This window comes from Lactuca serriola, chromosome 1 (genome assembly GCF_051521515.1).
Source record: "Lactuca serriola cultivar US96UC23 chromosome 1, Lser_US96UC23_V15, whole genome shotgun sequence".
Taxonomy (NCBI): Eukaryota; Viridiplantae; Streptophyta; class Magnoliopsida; order Asterales; family Asteraceae; genus Lactuca; species Lactuca serriola.
This window is the reverse complement of record NC_136408.1, coordinates 89,163,324-89,180,706: the sequence shown is the minus strand read 5'-3', so window position 1 is coordinate 89,180,706 and position 17,383 is coordinate 89,163,324.

Genomic DNA, 17,383 nt, shown 5'->3' with positions numbered 1-17,383 from the left:
CAGTGGGTGTAAGATAATTACATGGGAAGGAGTAAAGAAGGTTTTCTGTGGTTCTTTGTTTGTAATGAAAGGTATTCATCAAGGAAACCTTTACGTTCTTTCAGGTACAACTCTGACAGATGGTGCAACAATTAGAACAAATAGTAGTGGTGGTGACCCATGTGAAAGCACTCGGTTATGGCATAGACGGCTTGGGCATATGTCTAAAAAGGGTCTTGATCTGCTTGGCAAAGAAGGTTTGTTGAAGAACTTGAAGAATCCTTGCATGGATTTTTGTGAGCATTGCTTGTACGGTAAAGAACATCGGGTTCGGTTCAAATTAAGCAAACACATAAGCAGAGGAATTTTAGACTATGTGCATACAAATGTTTGAGGTCCTGCTTCAGTCACTTCCAAGGGAGGTTCCATATATTTTGTCATTTTTATGGATGATCATTCTAGGTATGTTTGGATTTACTTTCTAAAACACAAGAATGAGGTATTTGACACGTTCAAGAAGTGGAAAGCAATGGTTGAGAACATGCAAGAAATTAAAGACACTTCGATCTGATAACGTTACAGAGTATACAGAAGGTGCCTTCAAGAAATTTTGTGATCATGAAGGAATTGCTAGACATTGGACGGTCAGGAAAACACCACAGCAGAATGGGGTCACAGAGAGGCTAAATCGTACATTGCGAGAGAGATCAATGTGTATGTGATCATATGTTGGGTTGGACAGAGAATGGTGGGCAGATTCGGTTGCTATATATTGCTACATTATCAATCGGTCTCCTCATGCATCTTTAGATGGAAATATACCCTATAGGGTATGGTCAGGGGAACATGCAGATTATGAGAAGCCGAGGATCTTCGGGTGCATAACCTATTATCATGTTAGTGAGGGAAAGCTTGAAGCAAGAGCCAAGAAGGCAATTTTTTTGGGATATGCATCAGGTGTGAAAGGCTATCGTCTTTGGTATTTGGAAGACTCCAAGTTTATAATCACCAGAGATGTTACTTTTGATGAGAACTCAAATGTTGCTTCTATAAAAGCTATGGTCCCAAATGATGATGACATTAAGACGGTCAAGTCTCAAGTCGTTGATATAGAGCCTAAAAGCCAACAAGGTTCTAGTCATGTTCACGAGGATGATCATGGTGGTATTCACGATGATATTGAACATGAGAAGGTTCAGCAATAAAATGTACACGAACCAGAGGAACAAGAGCTTAGGGTCATTCGGTCTCTACTAGGCCGAGGTGAGTATATAAGGAAGTTCAAAAGTTGAGGTCTGATCACCCCTTGAAGTACTACAGACATGCAAGTTTGGTTGAGTAAGCACTCTCGATGGAAGAAGATGAGCCGGTCTCCTTCAAGGAAGCTATTCAGAATGACAATAATGAGAGTTGGTTGGTTGCAATGGAAGAAGAGATGGAGTCCCTTCAAAAGAACCAAACTTGGGAGGTGGTCCCATTACCTGTAGGAAAAAAAAGCTACTGGTGTACAAGAAAAAGCAGGATTCTTCCGAACTCGGTAGTACAAGGTACAAGGCAAAATTAGTAGCAAAGGGGTTTACACAAAGAGAGGAAGTAGACTACAATGAGATATTTTCTCCGATAGTGAAACACACTTCCATCTGGGTATTGTTGAGTATTGTTGCTCATGGCAATTTGGAGCTAGAATAACTCGATGTAAAAACCAATTTCTTTCACGAGAATTGGATGAGGAAATCTATATGCATCAGCCTGATGGATTCAAGGTTGTTGATAATGAAAGTCAGGTATGTTGCTTGAGGAAATCACTATATGGATTGAAGCAATCTCCTCGACAGTAGTACAAACGATTTGATTCTTTCATGCTGAAGCATGGGTTCTCCAGAAGTTTGTATGATTGTTGTGTTTACATGCGGAAGCTTCATGGAGGTGATTATATTTATCTTCTTTTGTATGTGGATGACATGCTAATTGCTTCGAAGAGCAAGGTGGAGATAGATAGGCTGAAATCTCAACTTGGTAAAGAGTTTGAGATGAAGGACATGGGAATTGTCAATAAAATATTGGGTATGGAGATTAGAAGAGAGAGGACGAAAAATCGATTGTTCTTTAGCCAAAAAGGCTACATTGAGCGGGTCATAGCGAGGTTCGGGATGCAAGATGCCAAGTCAGTGGTGACTCCATTGGCTCCACATTTTAAACTCTCTAGTAGACAATCTCCTTCTATAGTAGAAGATAAGACGTACATGGAGCGTGTGCCTTATGCCAATGCAGTCGGCAGTCTGATGTATGTCATGGTGTGTACACATCCAAATATTTCACAGGCAGTCAGTGTGGTTAGCAGGTTCATGGCGAACCCAAGGAAGGCACATTGGGAAGCTATGAAATGGGTCTTGAGATATTTGAAAGGAACCACTGATATTGATTTATGCTTTGGTGGAAATACATGTCAAATTACTGGATTTGTGGATTCAGATCATGCTGGTGATCTGGATAGATGTCGATCTACTACTGGTTATGTGCTTAAAGTACATGGTGCTCCAGTTAGCTGTCGATCGATGCTATAAGCAATGATAGCGCTTTCTACTACAAAGGTATATGGCTATAGCAGAAGGAGTAAAGGAAGCACTGTGGTTGTGGGGTTTTTTTAGATGATTTGGGGTTTGAGCAAGATTGTGTAGATTTGTGGTGTGATAGTCAAAGTGCAATTCACTTAGCTAAGAACCAAGTTTATCATGCTTGGACCAAACATATAAATGTCAGATATCACTTTGTGTTGGATGTCATAGAGGATGGTGATATTTCTCTTATGAAGGTGCACACTGATGAGAACCCAACATACATGTTAACCAAGGTGGTAGTAGGTGGTAAGTTTAAGCATTGCTTGAACTTGCTTAATATTAATCAGTGTTGATTGCCCTTGAGGGCAATGACATTGCAGGGCGGTGTCAGGGTGAGGTGGAGTTTTCACCCGGTGAAGTGAACTACCGTAGCTTCATCCTAGATGTGGGTATGTAGGCAACCATGGTCAAATGGTGCAGCCCGATTGAGTTTTACATATCAAGGTGTGCAATTTTTTCTTTGTTGTATCGTCCAAAATTTGAGGTCTATCAAATGTTGTTCGCGGTGGAGAATAGTAAGTGGTCAGCCCAAAAACTCGACTTGAGTTGACTTGGGTCAGCCCAACTATTTTTGGGTTAAATGTCGCAGTTAATAGCCCAAATGTTTGTAAGCCCATGTATATTTGTTTATATGGTAATTTCAGCTGTAAAGAGAGATAGAACGTAAGTCTTGTAACAGGGGATAAAAAGTGAGAAAAATTACTTCTTAACCTAATACAAAGTTTTCTCTCTTCTGGTGGATGTAAGCAGGTTATTGCTGAACCACGTTAAATCTGTTATACTTCATTCTCCATTTACTTTTCTTTATCTTGGTTATTTTCATTGCTTGTTATTGGGTCTAAGGGCAAAACGAGAATACAAACAGAAAGGTTAGTTGCTGTCAAGGTTCTATTTTCTGCATTTGGTTTCTGTTTTTTCTGCATGGTTTCGCTGTAGTAACACCCATTAATTCTGCCTCTAATTCTACACCTTTTGTCCAACATGGGACTTGAATCCTCGAGGACATAGGGGGCGGCATCTTTCCAACACACTGAGAGGCTACAAGCCTTTGGTTCGTGAGCTCCCTAGCTAACACCAAAACCTGAAAGTTTCTCGTCCAACAGAACATTGGCAAGCTAGCATGAAATATCACCTTCCCAAAATACAGAACTAAGGAACATCAATACGTTGTTTAATCAGCCTTTTTGTTTTCGTTTTAGAAACAGGAGACAGATGACGGAGAGAGTGTAAATGTGTAATAGCTCCCTTTTTGCAATATAGGTAGCATCAGTACATCTTATCCATCCATTGATAATATGCAGCATTGTATTATATGATAGAAAAATATATAAGAAAAACAAATTTCCAAAACAAGAATAAACATGAGAAAAGCAGAATTATAAAGCAGGGTATCCAATTCTGGTTGCCAACCCTGTATACAACATGTATCTGATTTCTTACCAGAGGAGACCTTCATATCTACTGAATACAACACAAGAGAGGGAGCACATTTACGTCCCAAAATCTCATTAATTTCCCAAAACGTGTAAAAACATCACATGAATTTGTCATTTCCTGAATCTTTTGAATTCAAATCTTTTTAAATACATCACGTGAATCTGTAATATCCCCAAATTTCTAACTAAAAGAAACCATCTTAGAAGCAAAAAGAGAAGAGTTGGTGATAGCTAGGTTTGGTTAGATCATGTAACATAATTTTGTTATAATTCGACAAATTTTTGTTATTTGTTTGTTTTGAGTTCACCATTCATTATTTAACATAATATTGGCGAAGTAACATCACAACCAGTTAATACATGATCTGTAATTTTTAAAATATAAAGATTGACTTTATATTAATTAAAAATAGGTTGAAAAGTTTCAATGTTTTTACAAAAATGAAACAAAATTCCTAATAACGAGGTTAGAAATCCAAATCATTATACATGGTTCAATTTAAGACTCACTCTTATGTTGAACTCGTAAAATTAAAAATTATTAACTGGTCTTTTACCAAGGGTGTGTGTTAGATATTCTAAAAAAAAACTGTTATACTTTTTTTAAATAGTTCAAACATAATGTCAACCCTTTGTTATGTAATCAAGATCTAAATCACACAAGCTCAACAAAACATACACCAGGCTAGAACAAGAAAAAAAAACTACAAACATACAAGATGGGCAAAAGTATCATTAACTAGTTGAAGCCTACAAGCAGGACGACGAAACACAAAAACCAACAACCAAATTTCACGATAATAACTACGAACAGTAAAAGGGACACGCAACCATAAGTTAACCTGTTACACTGTAGCAAATAAATGAATCCAACAAGAAGTCTCGTCTATTTTTTCATGTTGAAATCCGTAATCATATGAAAGCTATAGAACGATAAGGCACACTGCATATAAGCGGTTTTATGATTCATAAAGAATCAAGGGAATGAACAGGAGAGTAAACTCCACCAAAGTACGAATCTTAAGACACTTTTGTTAACAAATAACAGGAACAATCTTTAAAGCATTTTCGAAACTATGAAACACAAAATAGATGGTTAAGATAATCTGCCAGAATCAATAAAACTGGGTTTAAAACATAGTTTTAAAAAAAACCAAGAAATTTAGCAGACAATGATGTGCTCATTAGCTTCTCTTCAAGATCATCTATGGCGTTTAATTCCCATGACCCATCATATTCAAATTGCTTAGCTGACAGACAAAGAAAGAATAGTGCGAGGGAAAACGATATTTACAATATAGAGAGAATGCACAAAGAGAAGTTAATTCCCATTACATTGTCACAGTAAACAAGCCCTAGGTGAGCAAATTCTGTATTAACAAAACTACATGAGCAAAAGGACCCGTTTGTTATGAATGACAAGGCACAACAAAACAAATTTTAATATTTTGTCCCATTCAAAAAGGTTGAACATTGTGCAACAGGGACTCTCTCTGGATTTCTCATATGTGCAAAAGACTGTCATGCCCTCCTCATCCTCATCATGAAAATAATTCTAGAAAGCATCTTGAGTCCACAGTCATGTCCCTTCTAAGAAATGCAGCGTAAAGAGAAAAGTTGATATGCAAAGTTGCTGTAACATAATAATGCAATTTTGCTGTAAGGAAAAATTAGTATAACACGGTTGTTGTAAGGCAATATTGCTGTAAGATGCCATTAATGTTGGAAACAGTTATGACTTCACAACTGCAAATAACCTCTTAAAACCATAATTTTCGTCAGCCTTATCAATATTCTTGATTTTTTTGGGATATATATATATATATATATATATATATATATATATATATATATATATATATATATATATATATATTATGTACTCCATACTTTGATATTTACGAATGTGAGAACAACTCAAAAGTATGATTCTAATGAATGCTTTATATCTTGTGGCTAAGAAACAAAGGATTTTGTTATTAGATTATCTTGAAAAAATATTTGTGGATCTCAAACATAGGCAGAAAATAGTTTTCAAGCAATGTGATATCACAATAACTGTCCAAGAAAATTCCTTCTTTTAATCTAAAACACATTTTTTGAGAACTTACCCACCACCAACATCTTCGTCCAATAAAAATGCCCCTGAGGTAATCCTAGTGTCATATTGATTTCAATATGCCCAACAAAACCTCCACCATGTATTTTTCTAATAAGTAATTCCCGAAGAATTTGTTCCCTTTTCTCTTCGTTTAAGAGCACTAATTTGGAGTGTGAAGATCTGTTCACAAGCAATGCTTCACCAACAATACTTTCGGTGTAAACCGATTCAGGCTCATCTTGCGAATCTTCTAGCACTAAAGAAGCTTTAATATCCTTAGTTTCATATAACTTGATGAATCTCTGTGCATCAAAAGTCCATTTTACGATTAATACATGCACTATATCTTGATTTTGATGGTTGGCTTGGCTTTTAAGAGGCTTATAGCTAATAAATGCAAAGAAGCTTACAAACAGAAAATTAAGATGCAAACGAATTTTGTGAAATATAGACTACAACCCATATGGTCTCAACTCTCAAGAGTTCATTGAATGATCTACTTTTACAAAGATCGTCATATAGATAGTGAGAATCAAGTGATTTACCTTTCAAGATTCCCCACCTCACATGAACTAGTACTGACATGACAAAGTTTTGGTACCTAGACATATGTATGCAGATAAAATCAGAGGTGCAATTACAATCTGAAATCACTGCCATATGGACAAATGAGATCTTCTCTTCTAATGTTGATGATCACAAGTATAACAAAGATGATACATAATTTCATATACAATTATAGTAATCCAGCATAATTAATGCAATAGGACACGATAAATGAAAACCAAAAAAGAAAACATAATTAGAACCCACCTTGCGACTCTCGGTGAGGCTTATTTCCTGCTGCCTTTTGTCCTGTTTCTTGAGTACATGAGGAGATACAAGGCTTGGTATGTAATACTTTAAATCTTTCAATTGCTGCACAACTTTAGTGTTAATCGTGCGGTTAGGCCCCAGAAGCTCCCATGACTGCTTCACATTGTACTCATTCATCAGCCGCACTTTGAGGGGAAACATTTGACCATGAAATACACACATAGTCCCTAAAAACGTTGCCCGTTGACAAGTTTGTGGGATTTCCTCAAATTTATCATCAGACAAATCAAAGGAAAGAATTACATGTTTCTTATTATTTGCTGTACCATGAGAAACAACCCAATGAAGTGCCCCATTGTAAAGGACACCAACCCTAGTGATAAAAGTGTAGTTGACTTCTCCTATAACTTCCCAGATGTTGGACTCTAAACTAAACTTTAGGAAACAGGTAAGATTATTGCCTTTTCTAAACCCTAATACCACCTTGTAATCATCTTTGGATGAATCGTAACCAAAACCATAAATCAAAGGTCCGGCCTGATCAAGGATTTCGGGCTTTTTCAGTTTATTCACCTCTCTGGTTTCAGGATTGATAACTGAAAATTCAGTACGAGAGGGAGAAACACATATTAAACCATTGGAAGAAGCAAGTAGATGACGCGTGCGACGGACAAAATAGAGGTTATCAGCGTCAAATAAATGCTCCCAATTACACTGTGGTGTAGCAGACATATCAATTCTTCTGTTTCCCATTTTGTCATATTCACGATCACGGCGATAACTGTTTTCGAGATGGGCTTTGATGAAATCAGGATCAGAGATCACATCTTTCCATGACTTTGAAACGCTCCTGTAACGGATCAGATCGCTCACCTCTGATCTTATCAGTATTTGTTCAATCAATTCATCCGGCAGCTGTGCCATTGAAACCCTAGAATTGGAAACCGCATTTCGAGAGGGTGGGGTGCAGGCATTGTTTTATACTACATTTATTACTAGACCATCATAAAATCACAAATTAAGTTACCCGAAATTTTACTGAAAACATTAGAGAAATTACCCTTAGCGATGTGCCTTATTCAAAACTTACTAGACAATCATAAATTTCAAGATATTAACATACTCACCATCTCGATTCACAATAGGAGTGGGTGGAGCTGCTGGAATCTAAGATAACTATTAAGACATAATCAAATGCAGGTGACCCAAAAAGGAAGAGGGAGAGGAAGGAAGCAAAGTATCTGTTATTATTTTTTTTTTTGCTTACTTCATAGGAAGTTAGTTCTTATCTAAATAAACAAACTGTTTTCATTAGAGCAGTTTCAAACAATTTTATATCTAGCTTGTTTCCGTGGTTTCTTCTACGATGAACGCAGAAACAGGCATTCTACCTGCTGCCGCTTGATCTATAATATAATATAATATAAATTACATTCAGTTTTGTGAAATTAGATTAGAAACTATTCTACTCAAAGTTAATCAAACCGCAAAATAACAAAACTTCAAACACAACCCTGTGAAATCAATTCTATGATCAAAACAAACCTAATCCATATTTACAATTAACCATATAAATACTCCAAAAAATTTTAAAAAATATGCATTCATTACACACAATTTTGCACAATAACTAAGTCAATCCAGCACTGATACAAAATTCAGCTACGATTTTAAGTTCATACACAAATTTCCAACGATTAATAATGCTTTTTACTAAATAACGAGAGAAAAGTATCCAACTAGAATTTGAGAGGAAGAAAGGGATCTTGCCGGCGACCAGAGGTAGAGATGAGAGGATGATGCTTGCGTTAGCAGATTCAGTTCCGATTGATAGCCGTTTCAAAAATTGAGCTTAATAAAGGCTCCCAAATCGTTTATAAAGCATAAACCCTGCAAAAGGGAATTTACAAGATATAAAATCTACCAAGGCCAATTCGTACAATTAATAATATAGAAACAATTAGGAATGTTTTTAGTAAATCTAGTTGAAACAGTAGATATGTAGATATTTATATAAAAAAAAGTAATAATAATATAGAAGCCATTTTCTCAACGAATTTTTGAAGCTAATATCAACCTAAGGGCGGTTTGTTTAGTGTTTATCGTTCTAACAGCCAGACCATTTGTTTTGTTAAAATTTCACATTTTACTCGATCAACAGACACGTTCTTAACCAATAACCTAAAAAAATATTGCTGACGGAGTAAGTTGGAAAATAATGTCCTTTGTGCCCTGATCACAAATCACGCCTCATCCACAAGTCACACTTCATCTAATTAGATGCTCTCCTTTGTTGCTTGTTGACATATCTCACCCAGAGTAACGTCAAAAGATAACGGGGCAGTCAACATAGGAACGGCCCATCAAAAACTCACTACTTGATAAGAGCTGGTTGCAAACTATCGTCCATAAGACCTCGTGTTCTTGCGGCAGCGATCGGACCTCGGGATTGGCCCCCTCTTAGGAGAGAAACTCTCGCTCCAGATAAGGTGATTTGCCAACTAGTAGTTTCGCACCAATAGTAACTACCCACCCGCGGAGCACAAACGACCAATCGAAGGCCACCTCATCCTCCCATGAAAAGGTAGAAGAAACTGTCGGGGATCTGTTGATGAGTTTTAATATACTACAAGATCCTATGGTGCACATACAACCCTAAATACCTTGGATCTATGTTTTCACTACTTATATATGCAAATGGTTTCCAAGGCATTAAACCTCTAACTAGCATGCAATTGACATAAACAATACAAGATACTAGTTAGGATAACATACCTCTTTGTTGTAGCTTGATTCAATGGAGCTTAAGAGCCTAGTGCCCCAAGTGTGACACCTCAAATGGTTCACACAACACCACCAACAACTTGGAATAACTTGAGAGAAAAGTTCTTATGCTCAAAATCGGCTAGCCCTCTCATATGAATCCTTAGGGCCGATTTCTTGAGCTATAGGGTCTTTATATATTGTGGCTATTAGGGTTACACCATGTAACTCATGACTTTCCATATTCTTCATGCTCCATGGGTTAAAACCTCCATGGAGTATTCATGGGTTACTCCAAGTGTTTAGCCCAACATGAATAACTATGAATCATAAGCCCACATATATAAGAATGAATGATTTACACAATCAATCCCGACATATTTAATTAGTGTCTTTTGATCACAAAATTAAATCCAAATTAGTTCCTAATCAATACTAATTAAATAATATGATTTCATATTAATATATTAGAACTTATAATATATTAATAAATCATAAATATCCTTTTTTTCTCAAAAAAGTCTATCCAAATTGTTCCGATGCCATGCAACCCAAATGGACCATGCCAAATCGAGTCAAGTACATACCAATTATAGTTATGGACTTAGACACTAATCCAACATCTGTTCCTCTAACCACATGTATAAAAATGTCCCTTCTACCCCAAGGGAAGGGATTCACTCGAAAAATCTCAGTCTCATACTCTCCATACAATACCTTTTTCTCAAAGGAATCCATTGACTTGACCATCAGAGCTTCGTTCTGGGTTCATCTCCCGGACCACGACTCATGATATTATTTTCTTTGTTGTTATTCTCAGGCTTGTCTTTCTCACCCCTCAAGGAGACGGAGTTAAGTCGGATACATATCACAAAAATTGGCGCCATCTGTGGGACTCGAACCCACGATCATGGAGGAAACTGAATCGATCTTGCAGCTTGGAAAATTTTCGGAAGACGGAGCGACACCTATGTTTAGAGATGCCATTGTCAGGTAACAAAGGGGAAACGAAAACAAAGGAGAAGAAACGCGGAAGGAACAGAAAGAAAGAAGCAATATCGTAGAAGAGAAGAAGCAAAGGATAAAAGGAAAGCAGATCGAATAAGGACGGTTTTAAATGTAGTTGGGAAACCTGTAAAGTTACAATGATGGAATCTTCGACTCAGACGATTGCGTCACGTTAATAGGTAGTAGAAACCACCATCGATGAACATGTGTGTAGGCGTAAGGGTAGAATGATCTCACTAGCCCGAGGAAACGTTGACGTCCACTAGCCTAGGGGACTTGTTGATGTATCTCACCCAGAGTAGCGTCAAAGGATAACGGGTCTGTAACATCATGCTTCAAATATTTTCTATTTCGATTTGGTGATCAAGGACCGGGTATTAGCAGGCTTAGGACCCTTGAATAATTGAGATTTGGACTCTTTTGGGGGTGGATGATGTAATTTGGATGATTCGGGTTTTCGGTTTGTGTTTTTAAGTAATATGTTAGCTCGGGCTTTTATGGGAATTGGATGTATGTTTGGGATATTGTAAACAAAGGTATGAGTTGATTAAGCATAGAGCTTCTTGTTACCTTTTCATGGATATAAGGATCGTCGGAATCGGATTGATAATGAGGAAGAAATGGCATTTGGGGTATATTGGTTTTATGGGTTAAGTAGTACGTGGAGCATACATATGTGTACTCATGGCGTACTAGTTCTATAGTCGGTATGCGGGGCGTACAATTGTGTATGCGGGTCGTTTTGACGTGAGGCAGGATCGCGTCTTCGGGCTCGTATGCCGGGCGTACGTGGATCTTATTGAAAATATTAATTTGTATGTTGTGCCTTATATAAGTTCATTAAGTCTTTAGGGATGGCCTGTTTACCAGCCTCTAAGTCCTGAAAATCCTTAGAGATCATCCTTTAGTCTTCATGATGGTATTTTTTGAGCTCATGGTATCCATTTTGGTGTGTTTTGGTACATATCCAAGAAGTATAAGTTGGTGCAAGGTTAAGGATTAAGAAAGAGCTTATGGATCATGATTACATGCTTCGTTTCCCTATTAGTTGAGGTATAAAGCTAAGAACTTGATCATTGATGTATTAGATTTATCACTTATGAGTTTTGGTTCCTTTTTGACCCTATGAATATGATTTAGTGGCTTGATGCTACTCCAGGAGCTTTGAGTTGCCCCTCTTGGTGTTTATGAGGTTCAAGGTCCATAAAGTTGGCAGCTTTAGGGTTTAAATCCGTCTATGCATGAGTTTGGGTCCTTTTCATGATAGTAGAATGCTATATTTTGAGGTTGGGTCTTCTTGGGGCATGCAAGGTCACCAAGTCAGTGGCTTTATGGTTCTAGACATTCATTAAGAAGTAGATCTGTGATTTGGACTTCTGGATTGATGCATTAAGAGCCTAATGGATGGTTTGGCTACGCTGGGCGTACAAGTTTGTACATGCAACGTACAAGCCAAACAACGAGTACGCTTAGCATATAGATGGGTACGCCCCACGTACTCAATTAGGAATGATTTTACATGATTGGGCTTCAGTTTGGGCCATCTTTTTGGCTTAGTCACCTTGGGCCCTGATGGGCCATCAACTTTTGGGCTGTTAATTATTTTGTGGAGACCTACAATGGGTTTGGGCCCAAGTTGGAAAATTAGGCCATGGATTGGGCCTTGGGTGGTTTTTGGTATTTGGGCCTTTTTGGATTTTGGGTTTGGACGTAAGTATTGGTCCAAACTAGGTTAAGGGTAAATTGGTCATTTACCCTAGTAATGAATATATGGTTATGGTTTGGGACCCAAGTGTTGATTGGGTGTTGTTTTGTTATTGATAGTTCAGGGATCTGTCAGCCAACATCCAGGGATTATCTGAGTGATTCAGTAGTGCGAGGTGAGTCTCCTCACTAGGTTTAGCGGGTCGAAGGCACCAATGTTGGCCCATGATTTATATGTTAGGATGCTAGATTTCTGCATGGCTCTTGCATGTGTTGAATGATGGTTTGCTTACCGAGCAATACCCGATGCCAGGCGGGGCCTGATAAGTTTATTGTACGCTAGCTATCAGTATCTATTTTTATGCTTACCGGGCAAGGTCCGATGTCGGGCGGGGCTAGATGATTGTATGGTATGTTATAGTTTTGTGGTTATTGCATGTGCTAGTAAGGTTATATGTGATTATGATTATATAATTATATGATTGTATGTGTATCGGTAGGGGCCTAATGTCAGGCGGGGCCTAGTGATTGATAAATCTGTAATTCGAGCGAGGCTCGATGTCGGGCAAGGCCTGAGGCCGAGTAGGACTCGATACCGTGTGTGGCCCAATGGAGGGTGGGGGCCTAGTATATGATTTATGTATGTGTGGTAGGTGGTGTCTTGGGGAACTCACTAAGATTTGTGCTTACAGTTTTTAGTTTATGTTTCAGGTGCTTCGGTTTTCAAATAGAAGAGCTCGGGATGATTGCGGGGCACACACCACATGTTTCCACATTCCGTGATTTACTATGATTTAATGATGTTCTGATAAATCTTGTTTACCTTGGTTTTATGGAAATGATATGTATCAATGAATTATTAATATAAAAACAAAAAATTTATGTCATTATTTTTGGGACGTTTCAAGGACCGTCAACTCAAGAACAGCCCATCAAAAACCCACTATCCGACAAGAACCGAGAGCAAACTATTGTCCATAAGACCCTGCGTTCTAGCATCAACAATCTGACCTCGGGATTGGCCCCCTTTTAGGAGAGAAACTCCCGCTCCAGATAAGACAAAAGAGTACCAGTCGCCCCAGTGCGACAGGTGTAGTGTTCGGTGATCTGTCAATTGGTAGTTCTGCACCAATAGAAAATAGCCACCTGTGGAGCACGAAATACCAATCGAAGACCGCCTTGTCCTGCCATGCCTGGAAAAGTAGAAGATACTATCGGGGATCTTTTCCCCTAACCACAGGTACAAGAAGGTCTCTTCACCCCCAAGGGAAGGGATCGACTCAAAAAATCCCAGTCTCATACTCTCCATACAATACCTTTTCTCAATGGAATCCACTGACTTGATCATCGGATATTTGTTCCGGGATCACCTCCCGGACGACGAATAACGATCTTGTTTTCTTTGCTGTGATTCTAGACAAAAATAAAAGTTTCCAATGTGACATGGGTGGTGAATTTGACAATCACAACTTCAGACATTTCTCTTTACCCACGGACATCAACATCATTTTTCATGTACTCAAACATTCCCACAAAATGGTAAAGCCGAGTGCATTCATCGTCGCCTAAAGAAAATTGTGCTTGTTCTCCTTGCTCACGCTTCTTTACTATCCTATTTTTAGGTTGATGCTCTGCACGTGGAAACCTATCTCCACACCATTACCCCCACCAAAGTCCTCGAAAATAAATCCCCCACCTCTACTCTTTTTCAATGCAACCCATCCTATAATCACCTTCGTGTTTTCAGATGTGCTTGCTATCCAAACTTTTCTACCACTCGCATGCACAAATTTAATAACCGGTCCATACAGGGTGTCTTGCTTGGCTATCCAGCCAATTGACGAGGCTACCGCTGTCTCGACCCCGAGACATGGAAAATCCATCTTTACCGTCATGTCACCTTTGATGAATCCATTTTTCATTTATCCACTCTCTCCAAAACTCATTCCCATGATTACCAATTCCTTCACCAAGACACAAATCTTCCATCCAGGTACGAACATTTTTCCACCACTCCACCCCCACCTCTTCCTTGGCACTAACACACCAAAACACCACCTCTCCTTCTCCATCGCCCCCACCTCCACCACCCTCGACCACCCCTTAACTCTCCCCTATTTCTGATAACCACAATCATAACCCGAATCCACCACTAATCCCGCCTCACCCCATGGCAACTAGATATCATGTTGGAATCACCAACATGTACAATTCAGTGTCTTAACCTTCACATGACTACTCTTTTTCCCATCCCAAAAAACCCTCACATTGTGCTTCTCGAACCACACTGGAATAAGGCAATGAACGATGAGTACAAGGCCTTATGTGATAATGACACATGGGAACTGGTTCTTAGACCAAATGAGGCTCATATTATTTGCTATTTATGGCTCTTTCAGCATAAATTCCATGCTAACGGTTCTCTCCAGAGATATAAAGCTCGACTTTTGGTTAATGGGAAATCTCAACAGGTTGGTGTAGACTGTGATGAGACTTCCAGCCCTATCGTTAAACCCACTATAATTCACATAATCCTTTTTCTTGTGGTATCTCGCTCATGGCTGATACACCAAATCGATGTCAAGAATACCTTTCTACATGACATCTTGCCAAAACCGTTTACATGCATCAACCTTCGGGCTTTATGGATCACACCCACGCTAACTTTGTTTGCAGGTTAAGAATGTCTGTATATGGGCTTAAATAAGCCCTACGGGTTTGGTACCACTGCTTTGCCACATATATCACATCTCATGGTTTTAAAAGTGTTGCCACAGATACTTCTCGATTTGTTTATCAAAAAGGGCAAGAAACATCATACTTACTCCTATGGGTCGACGATATTATACTTATGACATCCTCTGATTTTGTAGTGCCCAATAATTGTAAGGTATTTATTTAATTTGGTTATTTAATTATTTTGACTTTTGAGCCTTGAAGTCATTGGAAATTTTCATTTTGGGCTTGGGGTGTGCCGTACGTGGAGCGTACAACTCCATGTATGCAGTGAATACTAGAGTAAAAGGAACGCGGACACCATGCACTTAATACGCGCGGCGTATGTGTCCAACCCCCAAAACCATAATAATTAGGGTTTGAGCACTATTTAAAGAACATTATTTCCCAAGGATCTTTTTTATCAGCATCCCTCTTGTCTGTAATTAACCTCCAAGAAACCCTAACTCCATTGTTGGGTGTTCTTGAGCTTGGAAGGTCTTTTTGAGTGTATTTTTGTGCTTTGAAAGAAGGAGATCATCTTAAAGCTTCATTGGAGGAGTGAGTGCTTGTAGATTCGGATCATCTTCATAATTTGGCACTTATTAGAGGTATAAAGCTGTGAACTTGTTTTGTTTTAGCTTAGATCTAGTTCTAGCTTGGTTTTGGTTAACTTTCGGTCCCATGAGCGAGTTTTGGTGGGTTGATACAATACCAGAAGTTATGAGTTGCCCCTTTTGACGTTTTTGGGGTTTCTAAGTGTTAAAGTTAGCATGTTTTGGGTTAGAACCCACCTGTGCATGAGTTTGAGTTCATTTCATGGAAGTAGAATGTTATATTTCAAGTTTCGGTTCATTTAGGTCATGAAAAGTCACCAAGTCAGTGAGTTTATGGTTTTAGAGGTCTATTAGGAGGTAGATCCATGATCTGGACGTTTGGTATTAAGCATTAAGTGCTTAATGGACTCTTTGGCCTTTTGACGATTACGCCAAGCGTAAATGTCAGCGTACTCGTGAGACTTCCCGATCCAGCAAAGCAGCCTGATACACGGGGCGTACCAAGGGTACGCCCAACGTAGCGCAATCGGTGGGCTTCGATGTTGGGCTTTAGGTTTGGGCTACATTTTAGGCTTAGAAGGTTAATGTTTTGGGGGGGGGGGGGGGGGGGCGGGATCGAATTTTGGGGGTTTTGGGCCAGGAACATTATTGGGCCTTGGGTATAGGCCATGAGAAGGGATATGGCCTAATTGGAAATTTGGCCATGTTTGGGCCTTAGTGGACTATTCGACTTTTGGGCCCATTAGATTGAGAAATTAGGCATTAGTCTTGGACCAAGTTAGGTTAGGGTAAAATGGTATTTTTACTCCTAGGATAGATTTATGGTTAGGGTTTGGATCTCAAATGTTAATTTGATTTCATTTGACATTGCTAGCTCGGGGATTTGTGAGATCAGCAGCTAGGGATTATTCATTTGATTCAAGATCTTCAAGTGAGTCTCCTCATTGGGTTTAATGGGTCCAAGGCACCAATGCCAAACCATGATCTGTAATGATTAGTATACTTATTTTTTGTGTGATACTTGTATGTGCATGAGTATGTATGCTATGTGTTTACGTTATGCGAGTGCGGGCGGGGACCGTTATGCGAGTGTGGGCGGGGACCGTTATGCGAGTGTGGGTGAGGCCTGTTTGTCATTGGGTGTGGCCCGTTATATGTTATGTATGGTATGCGGTATCTTATAGTACTCGTTAAGCTTCGTGCTTACGATTTTCAGTTTGTGTTTCAGGTACTTCCGTTTCCAAAGGGAGGAGCTTGGGTCGATTGCATCGGACGCACCATGTGGATTCTGTTTTTGGGACACACTCTGATTGTTATGATTTTTGATATACTTATTTTCTGGGTTGTATGAACAATGCTTTTGGAATATTGTTTTGTTCAAATTTGAAAATGAGAATTTTTTAGGTCATATTTTGGGTTGTTTCAGATTCTTTCCTGTGCAAGGTCGTCGACAACGTTTCTCACGAATTTTCCATGACCGATTTGGGAATGCTTCATCATTTTCTTGGCATTCGCGTTACATGTACTAATCGTGGTCTATTTTTTTACAATCTCAGTATGTTAAAGACTTTCTTGACAATGCAAAAATGACAGAATGCAACCCGTCGCCACGCCAGTGGACGCTTCTTTCGAACTTAGTGCTAATTGTGGTCAACCATTTACTAATGGTACTCTTTACTGAAGCCT